This window comes from Falco biarmicus, unplaced genomic scaffold, assembly GCF_023638135.1.
Source record: "Falco biarmicus isolate bFalBia1 unplaced genomic scaffold, bFalBia1.pri scaffold_27, whole genome shotgun sequence".
In the NCBI taxonomy this organism is placed as follows: domain Eukaryota; kingdom Metazoa; phylum Chordata; class Aves; order Falconiformes; family Falconidae; genus Falco; species Falco biarmicus.
The window spans coordinates 2,247,367-2,256,899 of NW_026611833.1; the positions used below are offsets into that span (position 1 = coordinate 2,247,367).

At 48.9% G+C, this 9,533-nt stretch overlaps 1 pseudogene; it reads right to left on the reverse strand.

Moving 5' to 3' along the window:
- Nucleotides 1-213: 213 nt before the first annotated feature.
- On the reverse strand, nt 214-9,009 carry LOC130143421 (casein kinase I-like; annotated as a pseudogene).
- Nucleotides 9,010-9,533: the final 524 nt, after the last annotated feature.

The window sequence follows — 9,533 nt, forward strand, 5'->3', positions numbered from 1 at the left end:
AACAGTACCCACCCATATGAAGAAATGGGTAGTTTCTCAAAATGCTGTTTGCTGTCAAGAGTCATCCAGCCAACACCGACGCATGCACACACAACACAGTGCAAATCAGATGTACTAAGCTACCCTTTGAATTGAGGGCACCTCAGGGATTGTTTACTAATAGTTAAGACAAAGGATAATTAGAAACGGTCTATGAACAGAAAGATCCCAGTCTTGAAGGCACAGTATCTCTATCACAGACATGCCCAACCATGGGCAGGGTTGGGGGAATTTAGAAAAAAAGAAAAAGGGGAAAAAAAAAAAAAAAGAGAGAGAGACACACACACACACAAGTAAAAAGACTGGTAGGATTCAGCGTAAAGCAAAAAGAAATCCCACTAAACCATGAACACGTAAGCCTAGTGCCGCAGAAAAGTAACTTACAAGAATATCCTTTTACACAAAACCTCAACGGGTGTAGACATTGTCTTTTCACCGATAACGTTCCTATTTCTGCCTCTTTGTCGCTGCTGTCAGTCCCTGCCAGGGGAGGGAGCCCAGGTTAAAATACATCAGTACGTAGCCCAAGGACTCCAAGTCATCTCCGTGAGATTGCTCTACAACAGTATAAAAAAGGAGTACTGGAAAAACAAAAGACTGTGCAACAAGACCGTCATAAAAAACCTTTGAAAAACAAGGGATAGCTGAGTTACTATGCCCACGATAAACAGTACAAGAAAAAGCCTATCACCCTTGCAATTATTAAAAAAAAAGGTGCTAATTCCTGAGAATTACAGTCGGACCAATTCCCACCCAATCAAGAGATAAGAGGCCAAGCACACTGCGCTGTTAAGTGCCATAAATAAGGATCATACTCTATGCCTCATTAAAGCAACATCTACTTGTGCTAAAATTAAGTGCATCGACACTTTCAAAGTTTTTATTTATTGCTTTCTCCAGCTCGCTGATTCCAAGATGCGTGTTGATGGATGCATAACAGGCGGTTCCTGTTAAGTTTTTATTTTCACGATATGGGATATGTTGGTGAGTTTGAGAGTCTCGCTACTTCTTTGCTAACCCAGAGTCTATTATGTAGACAAGATTGCCTTTCTTCCCAAGGCCCATTAAGAAGTTGTCTGGCTTCACATCTCAGTGGATGAAGTTCTCAGAGTGAACGTATTCAATTCAACTAATCTAGATAAAGAGGAAAAAAAAAACCAAACCAACCATAAATCACTCGAGAGAGACTAGGCATACACTTTTTTCCGTATAAAAACACTAGCAACATTGTCTTAACGATAAAAGAGGTAATGAAACTTTTTATTGTAAAACGTAAGGGCATTAAAGAGAACATAATTCGACAGACAACACATAAACCTCTCCAGCTCTTTCCCCGTGTCTATTTTACATTTGTTTCCAAAAACTTTCTCGGGCGAATTTCTTTTGTCTTTGAGCAGTGCAACAGACGGTTTGCAAACAGCGCAAGTCTGCTTTTTAAAAATCAATTAAAACTTTGTAATCACTTTAGATGGGGCACTTTGTATTTAAGCGCAACAAAACCAATGTTGAGTCTTTTCTTTCATGATAACAGGCCTATTCACCTCTAAATTACAGAAACAACGTATTTGGTTCTGATCTCTCAAGGAATCTGAATATTCCAACACACTGCACCGTCAAGATCAGCAAAGCAGGTTCCTACCATTTGGTCAGCGAGTAATAGGACTGTCTCGAGACTAAATTTCCTTGAACAAAAACTGAAGAGATCTTCAAGACTCGGTCCAAACGGCTCCATCCCCATTCCATTGTAGTCCCCTTCAGCTCCACACCACTTAATTGTGGGAACGCACACTAGAGGAAAAGAAACAGTTTATCCAGTATAACAATTTGATTTATATACAAGTCTTCAAGGCTCCTAAGATGAATTCTAAGAGGGTCACGACTGTGACTGTTTGTACTCACAGTGAAGCTCAATATTTGATGCAACCGTCAGCCAAGAAAAAGGTGAAAAACTCACCATCGCTGAACATTTCATCATCTGTAAGCTGCCCACCCTTAGCATAAAGGACTCCAAATTTAAAATTCACAGGTCCCTGAGAAATAAAACCAAATAGTACAGGATAAACAGACAATCAAACAAAAGACCCAAAACAATGTTTCCTCTAAGGACTTTCTTATACATCTTTTGTATACGCCCTCACACGGGAATATACACTTCATGCCAGCTCTATTGCATGCTCAAGTAGCAGATACCTAATAATTTACTTTTGATCATAGATTATGAATTTTATGATAGCACTAAGTTGCTCATCTATTAATAGGATATATTATGCCGGTGCTTTAAATGATTTTCCATCTCATATTTGCACAGAAATACCACATTTTTTTACTGCAATAAGCAGTCAGTACCGAAGTTGGTATAAGTCACTAAGTAAGTGCTAGGAGTGAAAAGTTTACATTTACCTCTTGCTCTTCAAGAGCAAATAAATCCTGTAAACAAATCAATATCTTTAGCACACTGGTACTGAAGACAGCACAAAACGCCCTGGAACATACTCGTATATTTGTTTAATTTCAAAGTAGCCAGTTCAACCCATAAAGACAGCTTATTTTGTAACTGTAACCCTACTCCTCATTATTATCTGTCGCGACGGAGGGAAGACACAGTCACTCAATATGAGTGATCAGCAGACTTCGTTTATTGAACCTTACAGTCACCTTTTATGCCTTCTTATAATTAGCTCATACATATTACAGAAGTTAAGCTCATTATTGGTTAGTTGCCTAAATACCAAGCCCACCCCTAGTTTCTCTTCTGTAGTTTTCTGTTCCCACCTGCAACATTCTTTTCCCACCAAAATCTTCCTGTTACTGTGTAACAAGGACAGCCAAAGACAGTGTATTTTGCTTTACTTCAGATAAGCTGAGAGCGATGTGCATTTTTGTCCAGCCAGCTGGACTATGTCTATGCGACCCTTTTCAGCTAGTCAGTTATCCACAATTATCCTGCTACCGAAAGGAACAAACCACTAGCATTCATACCCAACGACTTATTTTTCCAGAAAAGAATAAAAAGCCACAACCAAACAAAAAAAAAAGAAGTCGCCTCCTACCTTCTGTATCTCAGGATGAAAAATTTCCCTCGGGCTCTTCCCAAATTTGTCAAGACTCACAGCACTGAAATGCAAACGAAATACTGCTTTATAGGAGAGCAAGTATACATTTCAACATTAAACTGCTAACTGGCTGTAGTTAGAACCGATTTCAAAAAGAATTGTTCAAAGAGCCTTGCTGACGTGGAATTTGTTGTGGAAGAGCCATTTATTTCCCACAATACTAACCTCTAAGACTTCCTAAACTTCTTTTGGATTTTAAAAACAGAAAGAAACCCGATCTCCGTGCAGGGTCCTAGTTAAGTGTACTGCATTTACTTGTAAAGCACAGAATTTTATTCCATCATCCTTCACTTTGGCTTTATACATAATCCTTGTGAGCATTTTAGGAAGACTCAATAACCTATTCTATTTCATAAGCTTCTCTTCTATCTCTTTTAAAATAATTCTGGCATGTCAAATGAAAAACGAGTCGTTCAGCATCAAGTTCACACCCCAAAGATCCACAAGCAAGATCAACTGCCTCAGTCAACAGAAATACCTAGTTTATAGCATTTCTTCCTAACTCATGTGTCTACATGACTATTATTTTTGCCCATTTTTTCCCTAGCATGAATTTCTGGAGCTGCGCAGCATGCCACGGAGTGCCAAACGCAGTCTGTCTGAGGCACACTGAGCTGACACGGAGGTCACATCTGATGCACCTTTCCATCATTGCTTATGCTAGGTCACCATGCGGACAGGAGTTCCCATAGTTCCCTTTGGAATTAAAATGCTAGACTTAATTTACAAAAAAGCAGGTTTATCGTGTAACTGAAGTTCTTTGAGATAGTCGGTACCTAGACTCACGCTGGCTGTGAACAGGGTGAAATGGCAAAGGGCTATCAACCAGGCCCAAGGGAAGGCTCAAAGGCTGTAAAAGCTGAAGAATAGTCAGGGAAGGGATTTTAGCCCGAGCCCAAGCAGGCAAAAGGAGATGACCTTAGTCCTGCTGCCTGCAGGTATGTGGGAAAATCACCCTGAGGGGCGGGAATTCGACCAAACTGCGTCCTAACAGAAGCGTGGTATTACGGAAAGCTTTTTTAGGGTAAAATGCAGCTATGGCCTTCAGGATGGTTGGCATGCACAGAATCCGTATCACCACAGTGCCCTAAGCAACACCTCCTGGCAGCTCAGCGCACGCGGATAGTGGTGACGGAGGATGGTGCGGAGTGGAGACACCACGGCCAGGCCGTCGTGCTCCCTGCAGGAAAGGGAACCAGGTGGCACCACACAGCCGATAAGCTGCACACCAGCTGGCACACGAAGATCCAGGAGATGTCTGTGGCTGAGCCAACCGTTATGGTGAAATTACTTTCCTCAGCTGAAATAATCCCATTGTAATACTAACGCACACCTCCACCTCAAAGCTGCCTGCCTCCAAGGTACTACTACACCTCGCTGGGCACACAACACCAGTTAGTAACAACAATATGCATGACCAAAGTCACTCAAGCTCCGCCTAGATGTGATGGAAATGGACCGGTCCTGAACTGAAACGAGTCCAAAGGGGGGGGGCGGGGGGATTGTCTAAACTCCTCGGTTACCCAACTCTGATTCAGTGTTCACAAAGCTAGGTCAAGCTGACTCACTCTCTACAGTTGTTATGCAGGGACTTCTCACCAAGGTAGTCAGCCTTGGGGAGGATGAGAAACAAAGAACAGGCAGTGAAAACAATGCCAGTACCTAAGTTATGCAGAAAGAAACCTTCAAGTGAGGAAAGTTCTGGCTACGAGAGGAAACGGGATGATAAAGTGTTGCAATCCACTGACATCAACAGAAAATTAGTTGAAAATAAGACAAAGATAATTGCCTTATTCTTAGCGGGAGATCACAACCTCCAACTCAAACAGCCCCCCCAAAGGAAGGCAAAACCCCGCCTGAGGAGCATGCGTAGTTAGCAGAGAACTTCAGCAGTGCTATCTGGGGATACGTACTAATTTGTATTAGAAGCCAGAAACTTGTAACTAATCCTGTGTATGAAAATGAATATGCAATGTACTATGAAGTATAAGAAGTGGACAGATGAAGGGAGAAATTAGGGAAGACTCCATCGGAACTTCTGGGATCCGTCGATGGGCTGAACCTGTCTTCTCCCCCGTAGGGACACCTATCGGGTAAGAGCTCTGTTTTGTGCATGCTAAATAACTGACTCATGCTAGCTGTTATTAGTGATTAGAATTCAGTTGGATGTAGTTGTATGTAATTCAAAGCTTGGTTTTGCAGACAGGCCCTATCACTGGCAATCACAAACCCTAAATTGTCACCATTTCTTATTAATAAGGAGTGTTATTCCGTGAACTGTTGGTGCGAGTCCTTTGTGGGCGCTGGCAGTTGCCGGCAGCGGGTAACACATTCAAACAAAGTGGGAAGACCCGCTGAGGGGTCCCCCTAATGCTGCTAGTGTGCCACCCTGAACAAGTCAGTCGATTTGCCCTTCGATCCAGTGGGACTTTTCAGTGAAGGGTCTGACAGACTGGTCGGGAACAAGGGTCTCAGCTTTCCTGGGGCGCTAACAGACAGATCAAACACCTTGGGTTGAGAGGATTGCATACTGCTGCTCTCCCCCCCCCCCCCCCCCCCCCTTCATGTGACAACATGGCACACACCTTGGGAGAAGCAGGGAACGAGGTCTGAAAGAAGCCTGCACTTTCCTCGGTAGAGTAGTGGAGCATCAAAGGATGGAACACGCGAGGGCACTTCAGCAAAGGAGTTACGAGTCTAGTTCCTCCACCCTGGGATGCCTGACCAAAAATGTATATGTGGGTGAGAGTGGAGGGAGAGGCTGCGTTAGGACGGATGCCTAGGAAGAGGTATTTCAGCACTGGTGGGCAGGCACAGAAGACCAGGTGCTCACGCAGGTACAACATGCAGTACTGACAACTGGGAACACTACTCAAGCCAGTACCGTAGGAGCTAGAAGACAACACTTAGCTCATCTTGATGAAAGAGATCTGAAGTGTTTCCCACTCACCATCTTGCCACTCCAACCAAGCCACAGCTCAGGAAATCAGAATTAAGACGCAAGGCTCAATGGACCTGCTAGCCCCTCTGGCAAATTCGGTGGTCTGGGACCTCTCAGACATCTTGTACAGGTGTTGGAAAATCCAGATCTGATGGTACTGACTTCACATCCCAACGCACGCACTGTTCCCAGAACTCTCCTCTCACATCAGGACTGGCAGTGTTATCCCACGTACCAGCTGCAAGCAAGCAAGCAAGAGGCATTTGCTCATACTCTACAGTGACCAAAGGTTCTGAAGACACGCAGACTGCAAAGTCGGGACAGCATTACTGTTTGACTGCAACACTACCAGAATCGTTCCCAGTTTGTACTGAAGTACAACAGTAAGTCATAACATGTAAAAAAATGCAGAGGAGAGGTTTATGTAGCCAAGGACCACTTACTCCAACTTGTAACTGATCCATCAACTGAAATCTATGAATCAGGTATCCATTAACACACACAAAGCAAACGTAGCAAGACGCAACTTTAGGCTTAAGGGTCAAGTCAGCGGAGCCTTCCCTGGAGAGAGGGCTCGTCCCACTGTCAGCCTCCTAGGATTTAAAGATGCAACCAAAGTCAAGTTCTGCCAGACCAGCTGCTTGATTTCCAGTAGGAAAAGCCCGTTCACTCAGCAGCTTTGCTCCTGAAATGCATCGATGAGTCCTTGTCCCAATTTCAGAGGGACCGGGCAAAGACTTGCCTCGCAAAAGTACCGAGTATAATATATATGCACACACACACAGAGGAGCTTGTCTGATCTGCCAGTGTAATACATTTGTGTCCTATAAACTCTTCAAGAGTTTGTGGTGTTTAAAACGCTGTGAATTCAGCCGTCCCTTGTTCCCATGAATATCGTAGCAGGCATACGGTGATGGAAAGGCTGTGAGAGCATCCATCCAAGAATGGCAGAATAGCATCTTACCGTGTCTGTCGGCTTCTGGAGTCACACGACTGGCAGCTTTATCCAAGCATTGTTTAAACGGCTTGTGCTCTACGTCCTGCTGCTGTTTTCCTGTTACATCCGTGGCATCGACGCTCAAATCTGAAAGCAGCGAGCAAGGAAAGCGGTCTATGAACACACAAGTGTCATGGCCTGTGACAAGCCGAGGAAATGAAAAGACAGAATCTTTCAGCCAGCAGGGTAAGAACGTGCCAAACTGGGAGAGCGCGTACGGCTAGGGCCAAGTGACCGACGGAGTACAACGCAAGGTGCCGCACGCTAAATGGCCCTCCCAGGTACGGGGTTTGGTTTGGTGTCCCAGAAGGACCGTTTCCAACTTCCAAGAAAGCGTTACCCTGAAAGGTAGACGCGCTTAAGGCAAAAAGCCAAAAGCAAACCCCTCAAAGCCCAGAAGCATGTTCAGGAACACAGGAGTTAAGCCTAAAATTGGTTGAAAGCTGCCTCCTACCTCTTCCCCCGCCACCTCTCCCCCTTCAACATCTGCACATTTCCTTGTGATCCCTTTTCACAAAAAGATTGAGGCCTGTGGTATCAGCTCGGTACCGAAGCACCACGATGCGCTTGCTGGCTACATGCTCTCTTAGAAGGCTGACAGCTTCTCCGCACACAACAGCCGAGGATTCCAGCCTCCCTGGCCTTCCCACGCCCTGTGAAATGTGAGGAAGGCAAAGACCGATAACATCTCGGGGGTCAGGAGGAAGTCAAGATGCACTGCATCTAGAGCCCAACGCATTACCCAAAGGAATTACCACAACTGAACAAGAGGCAGGAAAGGTCGCTAGACAGGCGGATAACATGCACGGCAGTAACACCCAGTCATACCTGAAGGACTTCCAGTCACTTCATCCCGCAATTTCTTTTTTAATTTAGTTAAAAGGTAATCAGATTCTTAACGCTCATTCTGCTTTTGTAACTTCTGGAGAAAGGCTAACATGTGGCAGTGGCATTACAGTCAGAATTCAAGTACCACAACCACGGCAAAGCTGTGCCTTGCCAAGTGACTTCCAAAGCAGGCTCTCGAGCCTGTCAACAAGACAGTCAAGTCTGGAGTCCCAAGGGAACTCTGCCCCAGCTCTGGCAGTGCGACTGAGCTCTCTGACCAAGTACACTGCCGTCCAGAAATGTAAGGGGGCTGAAACCTCAGGCTCATTTACAAACTAGAAAAATGACGCTACCTGACTGGACGCGCTGGTTCAAGCGCCCAGCAGGCCCGGCTGCGTAACCACGAGGCACCAGCAATTCCTCGCGCTTGCCCTTTGTAATACTTTGTACAGAAAGACAGCAGCCGCGGGGGCGGGGGGGAATTTCCGCCGCCGGCTTTCTTTTTCGTCGTGCCCGCTCGCAGGGGCTGAAGAGGCTCCGGAGCCGCCCCCCTGCGCCAGCGTTACCGCAGGCCCCAGGGCAGCCCCTGCGGCCCCAGCCCGCTGCCACGGCCCCGGCCGGCGGCTGGGGGAAAGACAAAGCCCCGCGCAGAGCTGCGGCGGCTGCGGCGGCTGCCCGGGCACCCGGAGGCGGCGGGGGGGCGGCAGGGCGCCGCGGGCCGACCCCCCTCCCGGGCCCCGCCGCCGCTCCTCGCCTCCTCGCTGAGGCAGCGGCGCAGCTCCGAGTGAAAAAAAGGCAGCACCGCGAGCAGCCCGCTGAGCACCGCCACTGCCGGGGAGACGAGAACCGCCGGCAGCCCCGCCGCGCCCGGGCCGTCCTCCCGCCCCAGCCCGCCCGCCGCCGGCACCAGGCGCTCCCTGCCGCGGCCGAGCGCCGGCCCGCCACGTCCCCCCCGGCCGGCCGCTGCCCGACGGGGAGGCCCGGGCCCGCCCGCTCACCCAGCGCGCCGCCGCACGGCCCGGCCCGAAAGCCTTCCAGGCTCCCGGGGAAGCCCCGCACCGCCGCAGCCGCGCCGGGGCGCCGCGTGGCCGGAAATTAAACCCGCCTTCCGGGGCCGGGCCGGGCCCGCCGCCGGCCACGGGCATGCCCACGGCCCCGGGGGGGGTTGCCCCTGTGGGCCCTGCCGCCCTCCCCCCCCCGCTATAGCCCCTGTCTTGCCCCTCCAGCCCCCTGCCCCTCCCGGCCCCCCTCTGCCCACACCCGCACCCCCATCCCTCCCCAAAACTGTGCCTGCCCGGAGAGCCCCCCCCCGCTCACTCCGTGCGCCCCCCCCCGTGTCCCCCGCCCCCCTGCCTCCTCCGACCACCTGCCCCCCCCGCGCCCCCCTGCACCCCCGCCCCCCTGCCCCCTCAGCCTTTACAGCCCCGGTTTGCTCCCTCATAGCCCCTACAGCCCCTCCTAACCCCTATAGCCCCCATCCTGTCCCCCCCCGCCCCCTCACCACTTGCCTGCTCCAGGGGGGTGGGGCAGCCCCCCCGGGCTGTTTGCTGCTGGGGAGGCACCGGGGGGGACAGCTCGCACGCCCCCCCCCCCGCTTGGGGTGTGTGTGTCAGTG